Raw genomic sequence first — 21,406 nt, 5'->3', positions numbered from 1 at the left:
GAACTGAAAGCTCGAGAACATTTTCAGAGCCTACTGGTGGAGTCATCTCATTTTCTGAATTTCCCAGCCACAGAGATAAAGCTGCTGAAGTCACATTGCCAGATTCCCTGGCTGTAAGTCCCCTTTTCAAAAACTTTAGTAAATACAGATTAAAACAACAACAACAGCAACAAAACAAGCACTTGCCACACACGTAAACACAAAATATATGAGGAACTGCTGTGAAAGCAGTCAGGTTGAAAGCTTTCCTTTATGGTTGCTTCTTACTCTACTCTGGAGAAATGGTCACCTCAGCCAACAGAAGAATTTTCTGTGCAGAATACTTATATTTTAGTTTTAAAAAAATAACAATAATATGAAAGTATTTTCTTTTGAATCTTCACAGTGAGGAATAAATTAATGAAACTTCGTATAATTGTTTGTATTAATTCTTAATTGTAATGACATTTATAATTTTAACTGCTAAAAAATGTGTATAGAGGAAACAGCCTTAAAAAAAAAAGCTGTGATCTAGATCCTTCCTGAAGTTTTTAAACTGAATATATCAAAATCAATGTAACTTTTATTATATTTTATGTCTCTCTGAATTTGTTCAGTATTCATTTCTGACATGAAAACTAGAATAATCCTACCAGTCAGTTTAATGCTATGGTCAGGTTCACATTAAATGTAATGTCTCTGATGGCAGTTGTAAGTGGGGAAACTGAGTCTTGACAAATGGATAATGCAGTCAGTGCATTTGTGCAAATAAACTGAAACGTGCTCTAGCAGCACATGAACACTCTGCAAACCCCATCGTGCTGAGTTCTTGCAGTGAGTCAGATCTCACACAGAAGGCTCTGGAGTTTTCTTTGGTAAAGCCATAACCTGTCCTGTCAGACATCAGTAGCTTCATTTGACAGCCATAATGTTCCTACTTTGTCGTGATTTGGGACAGCATTGCTCCAGTGGCTAGTAAACATGTCAGTGAATTGTAACAGAAATTGAAAAGAACTGGATGTAGAGATGATTAAAACAGCAAGCTAAAAATATGAGAGAAATCAGTGTATATTTAACAATACCTTGTAAAAGCCAACATCACATAATGCTGAGCTGTCACAAGCTTCTTACAAGCAGTGACATTTTAAGAAAAGCCCTGTCCAACCCTATTCCTAATTACTCTGCAGAATGCTTGCTTTTCCCTTTGCCCTTTTCAATCAGACTGGCTTTAATAAAATAGGGATAACAGTGAAAAATGTACAGCAGAAGAAGGAAGAAAGTTTGTAATCCCAGTTTCTAATGATTTCTCAATACAAGAAGGTCTCTGCATTATGAATGTTACATTATTTTTTAAAATTCTTGGATTTCTCATTGGCCACATTAGCAGTTCTCCCATAGGGATATTATGATCAATAGGGTTCTGAAGACAATCAGTAAATGTGTCTTGTTGAACAGGATGACTTTCAGAGGTCCCTACCAATCTCAACCATTTGGTGTTTCTGTGATGTGTGGACTGTTGAAAAAGAGAATTTAATTAAACATATCCAACATTAATGACAAATAGAAAATTATTATTTTAGAATAAAATGTTCCCTTTCCATTTAAATTTCACAAATGGCAAAAATTTTGTAGTTTAAGTGACCTCCATATATGATGATCTTTCAAAGTGTAGAGTTCTTTGAGAAGATTGTAGTATCTTGAAATGTTTCACTTTGAAGGAAAATTTGCCCTAGGATAAATCATGTCATTTGATATAATTATACAGAACCAGTGCTTACTGTTATTATCTGATTATTAACCTCCACATGAGCTGTTTACATCTCAGTCTTGAGTAATCAGCATAATGATTACCTGCCTGTTGTGGTAATAATTAAGTAGAAAAGCCAGCAATAAAATAATGAGATTTCTAATATTCTTTTTAGCTCAAATGTAACAAGCATGGAGTGTAATAGTGGGTCTTGAATATAATGTGATTGAGATTGATTTTTAAAATGTCTGATTTTCTTCACTTAGGTATTTGTTATCAAGGGGAGGGAAACTAAAAATTTTTAGGAGCAAAGTAAACTAAAAGGTCTCATTATAATGTGTAGGACTTGCGTGCTTCACGTGGCATGCCAGAGCATGTGAAGATTACCAGCACTTGAGCTGTGCTCATGCCATTATTCACATGCATCTTAATGCCATAGGCTGTCCAGTAGGTCCTCGTTGGTGTGAAATGTCACCCCTCTTATTCAGTTGATGGCACTGCAGCAATTTGCACCAAATAACCGGTAGCAACAAAAAAAATTTTGTAATCAATAAATTCAATCATCTCAGATTTTTTCCAGCCACCTGAATTTGTGGGTGTACAATGTTTATTCTGATGAGGATGATTCTTTCATTTAGAATCAGAATAATATTGTATAGGGATGATGCTGGTTGCAGAGTGGTCTCCAAAGTAACATGACAGAGTTTTGCTGGCTATGGGCATTGGAAACGAAATTCAGTAATGCTCTACGAAATTTACTGCGGGCTACTAATACTGTAAATGTGCTAGTACAGCATATGGAGCTAATCTGAAAATACTGAAGCATGAGCTCATTTTCACTTGAGTAGTCCTGTGGGACTACCATCTCAAATTCATCTGGAATCCTGCAGCTGGTATATGTTTTGGAAGATTACCTGTAAGTGTTGGTTTTGCCAGCGTATTAAACCATTGCTGTATTGCATTAATGGTCTGAAATTAATCCCAAATTACAGATTTTTCACTGTTATATTATATTCTGCTTTTTTTGCTTGAATTCACATTTTGATGAGCATAGAAAACAAAGAGTTGCTCTTTTAATACTAGCATTCTGTTTGTTTTCTTTGAGTTTCCTGCATTTTGTTTGTAGTTATCTACTATAAACTACTTTTCATCTAAAGGGAAGTCAAAGAAACACCTTCAAGCCACATTAAGGATATCTACAGAAAGACTTTTATCTCCGTTTTGATAATGAGATACCCTAATCATGCAAATAGTTGGCACTATTTGCTTCCTTTTTTTAAGAAGTAATTTTATATATGCCTTCCTTCCTCGCTTCTTCCCTTCCTTCCTTCCTTTCCATCTTTCTGTCTTTCTTTCCTGGGAAAACTAGCTTCGTCTGAGTCAGTTTTTAACTAATACCTCACGTTTTCCTTTAATGCTTCAAACATTTTTAGATTGCTTAATTGTATTTCTGTTTAAAATCTTCCATTGCTTTTAATGAGTTCAGTCTTACAGATTATGGTATAGTCATGTTAGTTATTTACAAAATATTCTATGTGCAGGCAAAAAAAGTATATGCTAAACATTAGTAAATTATGACATAATCTTTAAAAATCAAAATCTTTGTTGCATTAGAACATCTTCCTGAAGGAAAAGGACAGAAAAACTAAGCTATCCATGGATTAATAACATGAAGGCTTTAGTATTCTTACTTGATTTTGGTTGTGACCCCTTTGAAACGGTGATTGCTTCTGATCATTTTCCAGCTCTGCTCTGAGCCATCTCTTTCATCAGTGCTCTGAATGCTGGATGGAACACTCAGCAAGTCCAATACAAGTTCTCCCCTGAAGGTTTTCTCATGTGGTTTTGTTCTGTTTTTGTGTAATTTCATTTGAGAATTAAATGTTCATGTGTTTTATTTTTATGCAGATGGGCATTTGGGGATGTTTTGGTTTTCTAGTGGTGAATAGTATTGAAAGCCTCAGCTCTGCAATAATAGCATAAGCAGTTTGTGATAATTTCAGCATGGCTAGTGAGGCCTATCCAGAAGTTATTGTATGACTGAGGCCAAAAGGAGGAACAGAAGTTATTTGATGTATGCATTAAGGAGTATGCACCACCAGCTCTATTATAAAGTCCTTTGATGCTGCAAATCTAACTTTACAAGTATGAGTAATTCACTGATGATAACGGACCCACTTGTGTCTACTCCAGACTAAATGTTTGTTTTTTCTGGAATGAAAGTTTATGTCTATGTCCTCAGTCACATTGAGGTTCCTTGGAAGAACATCGTAGCACGCCTTTCATCTGTCAGAACAGCAATCTTTGCATGAATACTTTATTAGAAGAGCTATGTCTTTGAACAGAAGGGAATTGCATCTTCTCCTTTTCATGGATGCATGTTTTACAACCATGATTAAACCCTCTGTTAGTATTTTTTAAGCAAAGCAGATATAGTTTTCCTCAATGAAGAAAAAATACGGGGCTCTAAGAATGAGTTTAAAGGATATCATTGTCTGTGATGTGTGAAATCCTGGAGAAGAGAGAGTAGGCAAAGATGGGAGTAACAGTTTTTATTTCTTAACCCTATTTTTTTAAAAACGTGTAGTTAAAGATGAAAATGTTTACAGACAAGATTATACTCCACCAAAGCCTCAGTAGATTGAAATGAAGATGTGCTAATATCTAAGATTATTTTTGAATACTTTTTTTTTTAAGTATTACTCTGTCAGCTAAATATAGTTCAGATTTTTACATTTTTATAGACCGTGTGAGTTCCCTGCAGGCACACTGTCTCTGCAATGATTTATATAGTTAGAATTATAGGGGATGATAAGCATTTGCTGTTCAATAGTGTAGTTAATGCTCAGCCCCTCGGGTAACAGAGCAGTGAAGCATTTACTACTCAGTGGTAGTTCTGCAACAATCAGCAGCAGTGTGACTCTATCACAGTAAATTTACATCGATACACTTCATCCTCAGGGAATTGAGCATTCACTCAGCATAGCCTAGGGAAAACAACTAGAATGGACCTTTTCCAGTTCTTTTGGGTGGCACAGCGGGAAAAGTTTATTAGTGTAGCTGAATCAGAAACAGAAATCACAGATGGTATGACATGAAAATTATTTAACTTCTATTTTCTCTCCTTTTTTTTTTTCTTTTTTTTTTTCTTTTTTTTTCTCCAAACAGTGCAAAAATAAAAATTTGAACTGGAAAGAGATTGGAAAGGTGAAAGTTGCGAAGATGCCGTAGTGGCAAACCCACTACAGTTCTGATGCAGATGCCAAAGGCTCTGTGCCCTTCAATCCCATTATTAGCAGGAACCTCCTTTCTCAGGTACCTGTGTATTTTCTGTGTACAGGTGAGCTTACTGATGCTGTAGCTATATAACACTACTGTTGACTATGATTAGAAAATAGCAAAAGCTGCGTGAGTCAAACAATAATAGCTCTTCTCTTGCAGTTTATTTTTCTTCAGTAGACATGAAAGCGTTTTATAAATGAATACAGTACCATCTACATATAAAAATTTGGGAAACTTGAAGCAGAAGGAGGCTCCAGGAGTTGGCCACAGTCCTTCAGCAAGACTGTGACAGAGTAAAAATACAGGGGAGGTTCCCAGGGTGTCTGCTTAATGCTTTAACCACTGCAGTCAGCACTGCCCTCTCTCTCTATAACACGCCTGGAAGCCTCCAGCTGCTGTACAACCTGCAGCATGAGTAAGGACTGACAAAGTACGTTTTTGCTCCTGTAGGATATGAAAGAAGAGGCAGAGGAACCTACAGCAGGCAAGGCAAGCTTTAGCCTAGAACATGCAGTGGGAAAGTGAGAAGCAAGATTTCTCTAAGTACTCCGTCCCCATGGATGCCTCTGTGATTGAAAGAAGACTTCAGTGAACTGAAGAGGCATGACTCTTCAGTGACAGAATCTATAGGTAATGAATGTTAAATCTATGCTGTGTTTTTAAGCCTGACTGATCATACAGTAGAGAGCCAGCAAGTACATCTGTAGGCACAGCTTAGTGCAGTCTCAGGACAGGCAGATCTCTGTATCTGTACATTTGGAAGTATATGACAGCACAAAAGTGCCTGACAGGCTGTCTGTGAGGCTTCAAGCTGAGGGCAAGGCAGGTTTCCCAAAGATGCCTGTAGTATGCCTTGTGCTCGCCTGTGTGCTGCAGTGTTGAAATAGCATAGGGTCATGCAAAGAGCATTGATAATGGCAGTGACTGAGGGGAAAAAAAAAAAAAAGGCATGATTTGTGTTGGGAGTTGTGAAGACAGAGCTGATGACATGTTCTGCCAGTGATGAGAATATAACACTATCCTGTGGTTATGAGCAATTAAAAAGTAGCTTGATGCCATTGAGTTTGTTAGGGATTCAGCACACACAAAAAGAGAAGTAATAGCTGTAAAGCTTTTAAAGAGCAAGAATACAGTGAGTAATTAAAAAAAAAAAAAAAAAAGAAAGAAAGAGGCAGAATAATATTCTCAGCAGCTTTATGGTACAGGTAACTGACCCATTCCTTTACCTGAAGCTAAAAAATGAGCCTCGTGGAGAGAGTGGTTGTAATACCTGAATAAGTTCAGTACTGATATCAGAAGGAAATGGAGATTAATGAAGGATTCATTACGTCAGGATTCAGAATCTCATCTCAAAAAGTAGGAGAGGAGCAGCTGTGGAAAGAAGATACAGTATTAACATTGTAAGTCTCAGTGCAGACATATGCAGTACAAAGAAATCTGTATGGCCTGTATGGCTTTATCTCTGATAAAGCATTTACGTCTGCTGTTACCTCAATCCTCTTTCCTGCATCACAGTATGCCTAAGGCAATAGGAGTGCACTGAGGCATAATGTGGAGTTACACAATGCAAATAAAGGCAAGGATGTCAAACAGAATATATATTATAAGTGATAGTGTATGTGATTGAAAGAGTGGATGTTTCCAACTGAAGGGAAATAATATTTCTTTAAGCTCTATGAAACTAGAGAAGAAATCAGTGATTCAGTCAGAGGAGCACTGTAGCAGATTGCTTTTATAAGCTCTTTCCAGAGCAGAATCACATATGGAAACAATTGCGGGTAACATGCAGTAAAATACATTCCGCGGAATAATCCCATGCTAGCAGAGATTGAACTAGACAGTTTAATAAGCCTTCCATCCTTAATTTCTCTCTGCCTATGATTCTTTCAGATGAAACCATTTAATTTTATGTCTTCTATAGCTTTAGAAATATCCAACACCTTCTGATTTACAGCTTGACTTGTGTATAACAAAGTCCAGGTTGCTTGGGAAAGAAAAACACCCTAATCATAACAACATCTTTCAGATACGATCAACTTCAGACCCTCATTTATATTTATTTATTTGTTTGTTTACTGTATCTGTGGAATGAAATATACTGCTAGGAAATACTGTAGTGGCCAGCCTCCCTTAGAACTTTATTAAATCCTCGTATTGAGAAGGTGAAGAGAAGTAAAAATGATGTAAAAATATGATGGGAAATATAAGATACACAGAAATTGTACAAAAAAAGTTTGGGTGAAACCACCCTCATCTTTTAACTGTGTTATTAAGGGATGGTATCATAGCATCAAATGAGCTGTACATTTTGGGTGGCTACCAAAGGTTGGAGATGCTTCAGAGCCTTCAATGGACAATATGTAACTTTTGTAGGTTTGCAATATTTCACATGATGTGGATCCAGAGAAAACAGTCCATTTATTTGGAGCACCTCTGAATTTCTCATCTGCATTGGGAATCATTGGCAAGCTAAATCTCTGATACCTGAAGCCCCAGACTGGCACTAGCTGGAAAAGAGATAAGTGTTTGGTCTCATCCCATATCTAATGTCTAGTAGACATCTAAATCTTAAACAAGAAGAATCACCTTCTGAAAATATTGCTTTGTTAACTATTCTAGTCTTTGAAAATGGAGACACATGGGCACTTCTGTAGGCTATTTTATACCATTGTCTCTCATAAGAGGAATGTCTTCAGATGACCAAAAGTAAATCTTATCCTTCACGTTCAAATAGGTGAAGTCTGATGGGATGAATTTCAACCCACAACTGAAATACTTCCAATTTTTCCTGAAAAAAGAACAGAGTAATTTAAGAAATGGTTAGGAAGTCTGAAGTCCGTGATAAAATCATGTTGGGCTTCAAGGCTTCAATAGCTAGCATTCTTGCCAGTCCAAATATGAGGAAAAATATAAAGCTAAATATTTATAATATTTATAAAAATCTTTCAAAAATACTCACATACAGGAGTACTGTTTGGGGAAGATACCTTATCAACAAGATAAGACTATTGACTGTTAAAGAGTAGCACAATAAAAGCAATTCATGTGAAATATTAATAGGGGAACTAATTAGAGATGAGATGGAGTGAGCTGTAATTATACCGATGTCAAACCTAAAGCAGGAAGAAAAATGTCCCTTCCCCCCAACTAAGAAAAGTACTTGTGTTCAGCAGCATGCTGAAAGCTATACTTATCAAACGAAAGCATTAATAAGCAAAGAAATAATCTATCTATTTAAAAATGAGTACTCAGAATTTTTAGAAAGATATAAGGGGGAAGGGGAGGGAAGGAGGAAGAAAAAGCAAACAATAGGTTGGCTTTGATTCTGAAAATTATGCAACTTTCTATTTTTAGTAGAATATAAAACAGTGTAGGGACTGATAATGCATAATTGAATATAAATCAGTTTTCATTCCAGATTCAATACCAGGTTTTGGCAAAATTTGCTTGGATATCTGAGAGGTTCTTTGTGAGACATGATTTTATCAATTGCAGATGTACCAGTAAGTTAGTTTCACTCTGAATGTCTAAAACCAGGCAAAGTAGTGTTGATTCTTCATGAAGTAAATATGCAAAAGGTAAATGACTGGACATATGATAGTGTGATTTCATCTATCTTTAAAAGTTTGCTAGATCTTATTTAGTAACCCACTTGAACCTGAATTGGAATAGTAAAATGTGTCTACGTAGGCCTGTCCAAAAGTAATGTACCTATTTATTTCCACTGAAACTACAATAGAGACAAAGAGCACTACAACACTATTTGATAGAGGAAATTCTCAGCTACTGAACAAAATTTTTCAGTGCCTTCACCATCATTAGCCAATTCATGTGAAGGAACTGATTGAAACACTTCATTTCTTGGTGTGACAGCTGTGCATGGCTGTCTGGATCACGGCTTTTATTTCATGCCACTGTCACCACTACTGAAATGCACCCCCTTACTGTGCTGACATCAACCATTTGGTCTCAATAATTGTTCACCAAGCACTGATGAATGTCAATGGGTGCTATTTTTTCCACACAGAGGGATTCAGAGAGACACTTTTGTTTCATAAACACTTCAGTGTCAGATACCATTTTGTCAGACTACCACTCTGCTGCTGTCTGTCACACAGAAATAACATGTATTGGAATACTGGGGGAAAAGAACAATTTCTACTGCCATCCCACCAGAATCTACCCCTGATGTCATGGGCCAACATAATAAAATAGGAGGCATTACTTTCGGAGCAGCCCTTGTTTTATAGGCGTAATCCTATGAACTACAGAACACCCAAGCTCTGTTCTGAGTAAGCAGCAAACAGTTTATTTTAAGACTGGATTTAAATCTTCAGTATTTGTAAGCATCATCCCTGTGGGGGCTGACAGCAATGACTGCCCGAACTCACATCCGAGGGTATGCGTGCAGTGGTGTGGAAAGTCCTTATTCAGTGTCCTGTGGGTTTGGATCCATTTGAATGGAATTTCAAACAGTGCACTGTCAAGAAGGAAAGCCAGCTTATCCAGCCACTTAGCAGCATTGATTGAAATCTTGGTGTAGGCACTGAGATTTGCCAAATATAGATAGTATGTCAACTACTAATGCCAGAAATGTGTTTACAATAACACAGTGATACAATAAAAACCAAGAATAGAAGTTTTACCTTAAGATTAATTTGAAAAGACTTTTAGAACTGTGTTTATTGCTGAACATATCCTAGGGATACATAACCCTTAACCTCAGTCCTACTAGACAAGCCACACACTAACAAGCTGGAGGAACTCCACCTGGCTTCAGCATTAGGAACTTCATGGGAAAATAAATGTGGGATGATGTTACTTTTGTTTGATGTTCCAACGTGAAACACTCAGAAGCGACATGCTCAAGCAGCTGAATTAGCAGTGGAAAAACTCAGTAATATGCTTGCATTTACTCTCAGCTGTTTGAGTGTGCTATTATTACATGGTGTACAATAAGATCCAGCTGTCCTCAGTGCCTGAATGTGACCCAATCATAAATTATTGTATAAATGGCTTGGATAAGGATCCTATAATATTTATTGAAAGAATACCACATTGGAATTGTGATGTTCATGCTACGTATGATTTCATCTTCATGTATGGTACAGATGGTTGGTAATTTGTACTTTCTTTTTCCAGAATAGCAGATCAGAATCTGTGGCTGGGTCCCAGAATGAAGTTACAACTTCAGTGGTAAGGTAACAAATGAAAAAGACGATATATTTGTACTTGAAAATTATGTCTTTACCTTCATCACAGTACTGTGGTCCACCCATACTGCAGACTTGACTCTCCAGAGGTCCCTTCCAGCTGCTACAATTCTCTGATTCTGCATGAATGAAATCATTGCATTCCAGAGAAAGTGAACTGACAAAAAGGTAAGTATCATGGTTGGTTTCTTTTTCTCACTTCTGATGTGTTTGTACTGAGTTTTCTTTGTGATATCTGAAAATAGCTGAGATATGTGTGGTTTGGATGTTCTGTAAAGATTGATTTTATCTTTCAGTCCTCTTAAATACACTAGTAATGTAAAACAAACAACTCAAAACAGATTTTCCAAAATAAAAAGCAGTACCCTGTGTTTCTTTTGAATTCAGTAATTTACTGCAACCCAAATCAAGTTCAGCAAGTTCTCTAAACCTGATAGAGACTGTTCTCTGTATAATGGTAATTAAGTTTGGACCTTGCCAAAATTCATATTCATAAATGAGACAGAATTATCTGGCTTCTCCTAACACCCTATGTTATTGTGCTGGAAACCATCTATTTCCAGTGCAGCAGTATATTTTACCTGTAGCTTACCAACCCTACATGCTGTCTACATCTGATATATACACTTCCATATTTAATGTTACAAATTTTCCTGTGAGAGTAAGATTGATTAAAGGTATATCTGCATCCAGAAAATGTAGGGGGTCATTGACCAGACTAATTTTCAAAGTGTTGCTACAATCAGACACGTGTTAAAAGGTTATTTTACTTACTGAAAAATTATGACTCTCCTGTTTTGAGACTTTTTTTTTTTGAGAAGTAAAAAGCGTCTCTCTTAATGCAAGAATGGATGTTCTCAATAGTAGTGCAGTTAAACCTTGGATTGTGATTAATCTTAATACTGAAAAGAATTTAGAATTATAAGCTTCACTATCGTGTTCAGGATGTAAGTAGAAGCAATCAGTGTGATTGCTTAAAATAGCCCGGTTTCCATTTTCCAATGGGAGTAGCATTCAAAATTCATCAGTAGTGTGGGCATGCGTTACTCAGCCAAGTAATCACCATAGTCTTTTTAGGCAGTTAAAATTAAATTTCAACATGCTGTATTATTCTCACTAACAGAGTGTTGGACAAGCTTCTTATACAAGGAATGTAAAACGTGTTAATGAATAAATCCAAATGCAAACTCATTATCTTAAGATGACATAGCAGAAGCATGAAAACAGTTAAGTTTTTTCCCTTAGGACGACAACTTCTCAATTATAAGCAGAGCACTGGAAGATATGCTTAGGAGGCAGATCTTTCAGATGAGCTAATTAAGAATGTTCTAGCATTTTTTGTGTTTGTATGCCCCAGTGAACAACACTATTGAGGCAGAGGAAACTAGGCAATTGTTAAGTACCATTCACAGATTGTTCAGGTGGTTAAGTTCGGTTCTAGGACAATGTTTCAAACTCAGCGTGGAAGCATTTAAATCAGCATAATTTTAGAAGATAAAATAAAAAAAGCAAAAATCTCTTGAAGGCAAGTCATACCACCTAAAGGAGAAATGCAGCTATCCTCTTTAAATTGAACGTACTCATTTAGAAAAAATTAGATTCAGTTAAATGTTTAAAGTAGGATTTAGAAACCAGAGTGTTCAGAATACTTTGGTTTGCAATTCAAGAATAAGATTTTAAGTCTTTTTTTTTTTTTTTTGTCTATGCTACATTTACACTTGAAGCGTTGAGTCTTTCATATTGAATATCCATGTACTCATCAAAGCAAATCCCACTGCTTATGTTAGTCCATTATTTTCTCTCAATATTTTGCTGCCTGACAAGAACTGATTGATATCGTTAGAATGACCTAAAGCAGTAATCTCAGATGATGTATTCATCTGTTCAGGAGCTGAAAACACACCAATACAAACATTTTGTTTTGATAATAACTCTTTTTATTCTATCTTACGAGCAGTAATATTAACAATCATGTAACAGAGCTGCAGATCTATAGCCTTCAGTATACAAAATTTCACAGCTACCTTTTCCTTTGTAATATGAAAACTCACACTTGCAGGGTAAATGTCTCTTTACTCTCTCTATGTATAGGGTAAGAATGAAGTATTTGCAATTAGGTGGAAAACTGTCCAGAATATATTGTATATATATGCATGCATATATGCATGTCATGTGCATTACAGAGATAGAAATAAAAGCAATTGATCATTCCAGGAAACATGTCAAAAAAACCATACAGGAAATTATACCATATATATGTGGTTTTTTTACTTTTGTTTAATATAGCAAAGTTAACTTATTCAGTCTTGTTTTATTATCAAGATGCACATCAGTCAGACGTGCCATTAAAATTTAGTGGTTTTCAGAATGGAAAGAAGAATGAAGTCCCATTATTTGCCAGTAGTCACAGATCTACTTTGCTCATAGTATTTCTAAGCATGTACTTTCTATTGGCAAAGAAAGCATTTTGATTGGCTTGAAAGCTTAATATGCTCCCATGAACTTTTTATGACTCAATCATTAGAAATAAACTGCTTCATGATCTCTGTTACTTGATGCAAGTCTATTGTTTTTTTTTACAGTTCACCCTTATTCCAGGAAATTGAAATGTCTCACTGGCAAACCAGCAAAAATACTTTTGCAGTCATTTAGTAGCTGCAGAAAATAGCTTATCTGAATCAAGCTCTTGAAATTTAAACAATTAAATTTGGCAGTTTTCTGTTCTGAGACAAGCAGTTAACTAGTGTTGATGCTAATGAGACTCATTTCTTGTCCCTCAGTACATAGGTGAGTGTTTGTCCCTGCAATATAAATTCCTCTAGTAGCTTTTGAAACCATTGAGTAGTTAGCTTAAAAAGAATGTCTCACATGTATTCATGCAAGTAATTAGTAAACTTTATGAAAAAAAGCCATTTAGAAGGCAGAGAATTAGTGTTCCTTCTCTAGAGGAAAAAAAATAATAATAATTGGACTCTGGTAGGTACCAGAGTCTCTTTTGAAGGGAGATGATTCAAGCATGATGGCAGAGAGAAGGCTCAGCCAAACCTTGGACCACTGTGGAACCAGGCCACAAGATCCAAACTGGAGAGTGCCAGGTCTGCCAATATGATCACAATTTTTATTGCAGTTAACAAGGATGTTTTCCAGGGGGTTGCTTGGATCCTGGCAGAATTCCATGGACACCCCTGAAGAGCTGAAGTTTCCCATTCCTACCTTGTAAAAATGGAGAATTTCTCTACTAAGATGCTCTTTTGTTTTCCTGTGAATCATAAGCCTAATGAAACACTGTTAGCAGATGAAATGGAAATTGTAGTGCAATTAAAGTCTTAATAATGGAGTAATCGTGGGATTATGTAAGAAATCACTCAGGATCGTGAAAAAATAAAAGCTATTATAATGGCAAATTGCATGGATGTATGAGAGGCATTACTTCAATTCCTGATTTTACATTGAACTCCAGTTTGATGTCAGAAATTAATTCCTACTTTTCCCACTTTAACCCAAATCCTTGTTTGATAATGTGAACTATGTGTAAGTATGGGAAAAATGCCACAGATTTGTTAAGTCTTGACATCAAATTTAAAGGAAGTGATTTGCTTATCTGCAATACCTGTCACATTTTGACTTCATTGTTTCTGATGATGAAAAGTGGCAAAGGATACTTGGTAGTCAAAATGCCAGGTGAGTCCAAAATAATGGAAATAAATTAATTTTATAAAATGGAAGGAGAATTTTTTCTCAACTGTGGATCTTTGGATCTTTGTACTCTGTGGCAGAATCCTGTTAAAAATCTGAGGAAAAAGGTTCCTGAAAATGGGGAAGGTCTTCTATCAGTTATTTGCACCCATCGTTAACCAAGATTAGGCTCCTGTGGAAGTGTACCATGTGCAGGTTGGATTTCCTTTTAAAATTACAACCCTTTTGCCCTTTGTTTCTCTGCTTGTGGTTCATCTGAAGATACAAAGTCTGTTACAGAAGGCAGGTAAGGAGATTAAATGGATGTCACAAAATAGGAGAAAATAGACCATAAAGGAGATATACTGTAATATTGCAGCAAATGAGTATCTTCTTCCTAAAGATTTTATATGGCAGCTAGAGCTGCTAACATTATTCATGTATAAAGAAGATGTAGAAGTTTCCCAGAGCATCTTTAAGAGCATAGGCCATGTACTCTTCAAATAGCAAAACTGCTACTGCCCTGTAAGAGAACACTGTAACAAACATTTTTCTCTTTCAGTGTAAATACCGGGGATGGTTGGAGAAAGGTACCCAACAGTGCATAGCAAATAGTGACTCAAAATGGATATTCCAATAGTGTATTTCCAAAAGATATTTCCAATTTTGAAAAGCAAAAATCTGGAGTAGAGGTAATTTGGATATGGATAAATATTTAAGTAGTAAATAGTTGTAGAAAGGAATATTGTATTAAGAAAATTTTACTGAAGACCTCTATGGATAAAGCCTAGTGAAAGCTAGAATGCCATAAGTTATTCAATTTGTTTGTGAAGTGTTGTCAGTTGCTGAATGAAAAAGAAAGACTTTTAGGGCTTAGTCATAGTGATTCTTTTCCTTCTTGAAGTTAAGTAAAAGACAGGAAAGTTGTGTTTAGCAAAACAGTTACTGAGATCAAAATGATTTCTGAGTATTTAGATTTTACTTTAAAAGGTAAGTACTGTGAAATGACCACATTTTTTCAATAAACATTATTCTGTTCTTATCTGTGACATTTAATTAATTCATGACCAGTTTGTACACTCTTGCCATCTTATGTAAACTAGTGTAAAAATGAAATGAAAACGTCCAGCTAAAAGCTTAGAACCTTCAGGAAGATACGAAGGTTTACTCTGAATGATTATGCTTGTGCCTGTCAGTTCTAAGGTATGTTAGATAAGGTTTGTTTCTTGTTCTGACAGTATAGCATTTTTAAGTGCTCAAAATGCGTAAAACAATGCACAGTGCAAGCAGTACCAACAACCTTTGCCCTTTAAAGCAGTTATGTTTTCATTAGTGAAAAAATATGGTCATTAGAAGATGTGCTACTAAATATTGGCTTAGATCTGCTGTGAGGTTGGAGAATAGCAGTTTTGTTGTTCCACTGCAAATTCCTTGACTTGACTTGTCCATTAGCTGTTTGATGTTATGGTTATTTGAATTTCATTTCAGTAGCAGCACAATAATTTTTCCATTGGGTCTTTTATCATGATAAGTTTTTCCAGGTTGGAAAATTCACAGCAATAGCAGTCTCTACTTTTTGGATTATTGTTTTTTCCTAAGCAAGTGATCTGATAATTTCTCTTTCCTCCAGCCAGAATGATTTGTGCTACTGTGTAATGAGAGAAATCCTGCATCTTTGGCTATTCATGGGTCTGAAATACAGCCTGCTGCAGCTGATAAGGTATAATGGGTTTCAGTGAGCTTCAGCACCTCTGAACTGTACACAGCAGAGACCCAACATGACTGAAGTTTCCAAGTCCAACTGTAAGGTAAACCACTGTATAAGTAATTCTGTGTGTCTGTGTTATGTTGTTAGTTACAATGGCACGATGCTCCTTTTTTATATCTGAGGGTTCCTTCCATTCTCTAACATATGAAAAGAGTCTCACTGGATAATTTAATCAGGTAGAGTTAGAGTAGAAAACAAAAATTCATATAAAAAAAGTCTGAAATCAACTGAGATAATGTGAAAAAATCCACACGAAAGGGTAGAATTTGCTTATCAAAATCCTTTACAAGGACTATATAGTTTTATTTTACGTATGTTTTTACATATATATATTTTTACATATATATTTTACATATATATATATGTAGCAGAAAAAGGACTCATATATGTAGCAGAAAGAAAAAGGAATAGCTCCAGTCTTTTAAACATCCTGTGACTTCTAACTAGAGGAAAGAAATACATGTTTGTTTTTATGATTTTTTTTTTCCAAAAGTTAAGGGAGAGAAAATTTTATACGGATAAAACAGCTAGACATAAATAAAAAAAAAAAGATCCTGTTTTAGTAAGGAGTCCTATTATGTAATCTATGCATAGGAAAATGGTTCATGTCATTTTTCATTGGAAACTAAGTACAGTTTTGAAGTAGGTTCAAGAGATATTCCACGGTCTAGATTATTAAATGTTAGAAGATGTAATCAATTAATTCAGCTACCCGAATGCATGGTAGAATAGGAAATGTTTGTTTAGATTCCAATTTATAGTTGTTTGTTTTATTATTTTACCCTCAGGAGGAAGCTTAAATGCTTAATTCTGCTGCTTTTCTAGTATTATACAAAGCACACAATAAAGCATAAGGCAACTTTGCCTGGTTTATAGTAGAACTTTTAATTAAACGTTTTTTCTTTGCAAACTGAATTTAAAAACAAAAATCAGCAGTAGGAGGCTTTAACTGCACAATGTCTCTTTTGAGTTACAGGCAAAAGCTTTAATTGGCTTTTATTGCAGGAGGATTCTATTGTAACCTCAGAGCCAGTGTTTGTAACCAGTATCAAAAGGGGTCCTTAGCACCACCAGGAGACTCATGACAGCTAACACACAAGCACAGTGGAGTGGAGAAATATGCAAAGAACTTCTTGGAAACAATGTGATTAGGTGTGATTGTTCTCCGAGATCTAATGCATGTTTATAACTTCAGCATTTATGTATAGCTTCTGTCTGAAGGCTAAGTATGCACCTTAGGTGGAGTGATGCCCTGTGCATCCAGCGCCATTATAAAGAATGCTGCCTCTTCGTGCTACCCTGGTCACTGGTGTTAAGAGTTTGTTTTTTTCCTGTTTTTGTTTTTTTTTTTTTTCTGTGACAATATCTTTTTATCATTTATATCTAAGGTCTAACTTAATTTGTTGAGAATTTCTACTTTGTTGTCTTGTCACTTAAGCCTTTCCCAAATACTAACAAATTATCTCAGCAGAATTGTTGTCAGGGGAAATAATTTATTTGCACTTTATGGTTTGGAACAAGGCACATCAGAAGCAGTAAATACCTTTGTGGATCTGGTGTTGTGTTCAGTGTTCTGTGAAGTGCCACCTCTGGTAACCAGACAGTTGCCTATGCCACGCAACTGCTGTTCTTGTGTTAATAGCTTTTGTGCTATTGGGATGTTACATTAGTAATCAGGCAGAAGGAATACAATTCAGTGAAAATTCAAACTTAATGGACTGAATTGTGCTTGGACTGCCTTAGTTAGTGTGTTGCAGTGTCTGCAGTCACAATTGCATTTGATTGTGTGAAAAGTGCATGAAAATTCAGCTTTGGCTGAATTTTGAAGCTACCTGTCCATTGTTTGGTCAAACAACTATATATGTAGTATATATAGAGAATATAGACACAAGATGAAAGTCTTTCCCCTTACTTAACTTGGAAGTCCTAGATATATCTATGCTTTATTAAAAACGTAGCTGTAAAGATTTTGACTAGGGTGAAATAATACAGGCAAATAAAGCATGAGCCATAGACAATAATTTAGAAGCAGGGTACTCTGTCATGGGTGTTCTAGGAGCTGAACCAGGAAATATAGCCTTATTCCCCAGAAACATGAGCCTAATTCTTACCACATTCCTAACCTAATTGTGCACACTGACCAGTTCAGCTGTGTTTCAGACAGACAGCTAAATGTCTAGGCATGGCTGTGGTTTTCTTTGTTTTGTTCTATCTGATGTGAGCTCAGTGCTTGATAGTGGACTTCTGGATATGAACCTCATCTTCCAGTTTTTGCAATATCTGGATTTTCAAAAGGTTTCTTCTGGGTCATGAACACTATATTTCTACCATCCTTTAACATAAAAATGTTTGCATCCTTATTTCTAGATGAATTATTCACTTGTTAAAAAAAGATAGAAAAAAAAAAAAAAAGAAATGTGTTAGAGATTTCAGCACAAAAGCAATAACCTGGATCCCTCTAGAGGCCATTTGTGTAATATTTGGTAGGGAAAAAGAATTAAACATGTCTCTCAATTCTCTGTCCGCAGATAAAGGAAGCTTTTCTATCTCCTATTACTGCATATTATCTTGCCAGCAGGTTTCTGTTGGGTGGTGAAAGCTGTGTAATTATTGTACTTGTGCTTCCTTAAACCAGCTCGTACCTTTTGCTGGGTAATACAGCAGTTTCATGGTACATTAATTCAGAGTCTTAATTCCCCTACGCACGTCTCCTCAAAGGTTGTTTTTTATAAAAATGAGTGTTTTATGCTAAGCACTAATCAGTGCACCAGAAGGAGAGGTTTCCATTTGCAGTAGCATTGTCAAGGAACTAATTAAACCGGACAGACAAAGGGATAGTATTGCTTTCCCATGTGGCCTTTGTGGGCTTGATTCTGATCTCAGGTATACTGACATTATTCCTGAGTGTTTGAAAAGTCAAATGACTGTAAAAGACACGACGGACTGTCATGGTGAGGAGAACCTGCACACAGTTAGCTGAGGTGCGAGTAGTCTGAGCAGAGAGGAACAGTCCAGCACAGCAGGGGGATGAACTGAACTTTCTAAACTCTTCTGGGATAAAAGCAGTCAGAGCACGATTAAAGGAGAGCACCTCATTGATGGTGAAACCCACACCACTGAACACTGTCTGTGAAGAAGTTTCCACATCAGATGCTTTCTGGGCCTGAGAGCGCTGTTACTGCAGTGGCTCATTCAGGACAGTCTGCTTATGGAGCTGTGTGCATTAACTTAAGCAACAGAGATAACCCCCATTTATCAGCAGTTCCTGTGAAACAGCAGGCTGTAAATACAGGGGATGAAGTGCTGGCAATGTTCCATAATCTGTCCTGGATTGATTGAAAAGCTTTGCTACAAAAGCATCAAGCCAATTGAGACAGCTAATCAGAAAAATCAGTGTTTTTATAATGGTCTTGGCAAAATTAATTGAGCAAACTTTGCTGCTAGTAATGTTTGCACTTCGTGTAATTTGAGTTGATGGTAGATAGGTAGTTTATAATTAATGTCCTCTAAGATATTTTTTAATTCGACTTTGATACTTGTGCTGTTTCTCATAAAAGTTTATCATTCCTTTCTCCTTTCTATCAGTGTTATCACTATTATTCCACCAGATCATATTAGGTATTAGAAAATCAATTTTAATTTTTAATGAAATTAATGCCCAGAATGCTATACTTTTATACTTCTGGCACAAAGCAAAATTGTTTTTAATCATTCATTGCATGCAAAATATCCCATAGAATGCCATGAAATGTAATTTCATCCAGATGAGTGAGCACTGATGAGGTACTTCTGAAGAAGTGTTGGATAAAATCACCATCCATGTTCAACTTTGCGGCAGAGGTGACAAGTATAATGTTATGATGAAAGATAAAGATGTGGGAGAATACTCATAAAGGCAATTTACAAAACATTTTACGAAAAAGCAGCATGTTTTTATGCAGCATTACATTATCTGGGAAAAAAATCTTGCATTCATCGTGCACTACAACATGCAAAAAACCATAGATTATGCATAATCTAGCTTGGTATCTGCACTGAGCCAGAAACTATTGATGGTAGGGAAGAGGTTTCAGTGGGCTTTGCATCATTCTTCACTCTGCTTTACCACTTAGCTAAAGTGCCACTTCAGATTTTTTTGTTGTATACTTCTTCGTGGTAGAAGTTTCATTTCAAACCAGGAAGTATATCTGAAAGGAGGTAAGTTATCACTACATATTTTTAAGCAATGTAATTCTCTTGTTCTGGCTTGATTGACCAGGTAATTGACTTATCGTTGCTTACTTTTGGCTCCTTAATTAAGTAGGAAGCAGTAACTCATCTGCCAGTAAGTGGAGCTCTTTGCTAGTCCAGGGCGGTCTTCACCAAGAACATTTTTTCTCCTTTTCCTTTTTTGTTCTACAAACTGTAAAGTTGGTATTTAGTTTTTCTTCAGTCCTTTTGCAACTTCCACATTATGTTCTACTTCTGTTCTTTATAAATCAAGCAGATTATAAATTAGTTTATTCCCATAGACATTTTTTTCCTTTTCTGTTTGTCAGCCAAATGTTGTATTCATTCACCCATCCCTTAAAATAAAGGGGAGCTCTTAATACTTTAATTTAATTTTTTTATTTTTTTAAGTATTGGTATTTTTAATAAAAATTGTGCGGATTGCTATACCAGGGATTTGGGGAAGATGGAATGGTTTCCCGTGCTTTTCAGACTGTGGACTCATTACCTACCAATGAACATTTGTAGTAATGATTCCTTAGAGTGAAGCATGTCAACCCATTTGTACCATGATCTACTTTCTGGTGTTATAAAAGAATTACTGTGTGAGATGGTAAAGGGTCCATTTCCATGAGAATTGCTCTAAGAATCAGCTATGTTTTAACTTCTTTTAAATTCCAATCTATCTGATTTAGGAAGGATTGTTAAGGGAAACATAAAACTTTCAAGTCACATATAGTATGAAGAAAATGGTATTTATCCAAATGACATGTCAGGATTAGTTTTCTAACCTAAGCACTCAAATGAATCCTCAGTAAATATTGGACTGAACATAGAAATATTTTGCTAATCTTGGAAGTATCCTTCTTTATGTACTTTATTAATGTTGAAGTCTTGTTTATTTGTGCTGTTACGTGTTTTACTTGGTATGTTTCTCCATATATCCTGTAGTTTGTTTAACAAAAGTATTATTATATAGATTGGCTATTGTTTTGTCAGCCAGCTCTCTGAAGGTGCCTCATTTTGTGCATGGTATGCATGTTGCAGTGCTTGCGTTTGTTCCCTCTGAGCCTGCCAGCATTATTCCTGCCCCACAGTTCCAACTAGTATTGCTGTCCTATTTCTGAAAGAAGAGCAAGACTTTTATGGCAATCAAAAGTGCTAAGTGTACATCCATGACTAAATAAGGAAGGACAGGAAGATGCATTATCTCCTTAAATGCTCTTGTGTTCTTGCTGGAAACTGCTCTTCTCCTGCTGCAGGGGCAAATTAAGCTGGGAAATTCACTTCACCTTGGAGATGACTTCTGGTAACTCCATAGCTTTGAATTGAATTGTAGAACCATAGAATCATTAAGGTTGAAAAAGATCTCTAAGATCATCTAGTCCAACCATTTACCTACCACCAATACTGCCCACTAGCCATGTCCCTCAGTGTCACAGCTCCACGTTTCTTGAACACCGCCAGGGAGAGTGACTTCACCACCTCCCTGTGCCAGTGCCTCACCACTCTTTCTGAGCTGTTGTTTCCAGT

At 36.1% G+C, this 21,406-nt stretch overlaps 1 long non-coding RNA gene across 5 annotated transcripts in view; it reads left to right on the top strand.

Moving 5' to 3' along the window:
• The window catches only part of LOC122161410, a 494,955-nt gene that overhangs the window by 414,817 nt on the left and 58,732 nt on the right, over positions 1 to 21,406 (top strand). For 2 of the 5 annotated variants that reach the window (XR_006169178.1, XR_006169176.1), the window contains exons 6-11: positions 4,895 to 5,041; positions 5,459 to 5,638; positions 7,382 to 10,209; positions 10,295 to 10,389; positions 13,998 to 14,112; positions 15,527 to 15,704. This is a non-coding gene — a long non-coding RNA (uncharacterized LOC122161410). The remainder of the gene's footprint in view (positions 1 to 4,894; positions 5,042 to 5,458; positions 5,639 to 7,381; positions 10,210 to 10,294; positions 10,390 to 13,997; positions 14,113 to 15,526; positions 15,705 to 21,406) is intronic. The other 3 variants (XR_006169177.1, XR_006169180.1, XR_006169181.1) reach the window with 3 other exon arrangements.

This window comes from Centrocercus urophasianus, unplaced genomic scaffold (genome assembly GCF_019232065.1).
Source record: "Centrocercus urophasianus isolate 14NV4802_14NV808 unplaced genomic scaffold, USGS_Curo_1.0 seq_19, whole genome shotgun sequence".
Classification (NCBI taxonomy): domain Eukaryota; kingdom Metazoa; phylum Chordata; class Aves; order Galliformes; family Phasianidae; genus Centrocercus; species Centrocercus urophasianus.
This window is presented reverse-complemented; position numbering and strand designations above follow the sequence as displayed.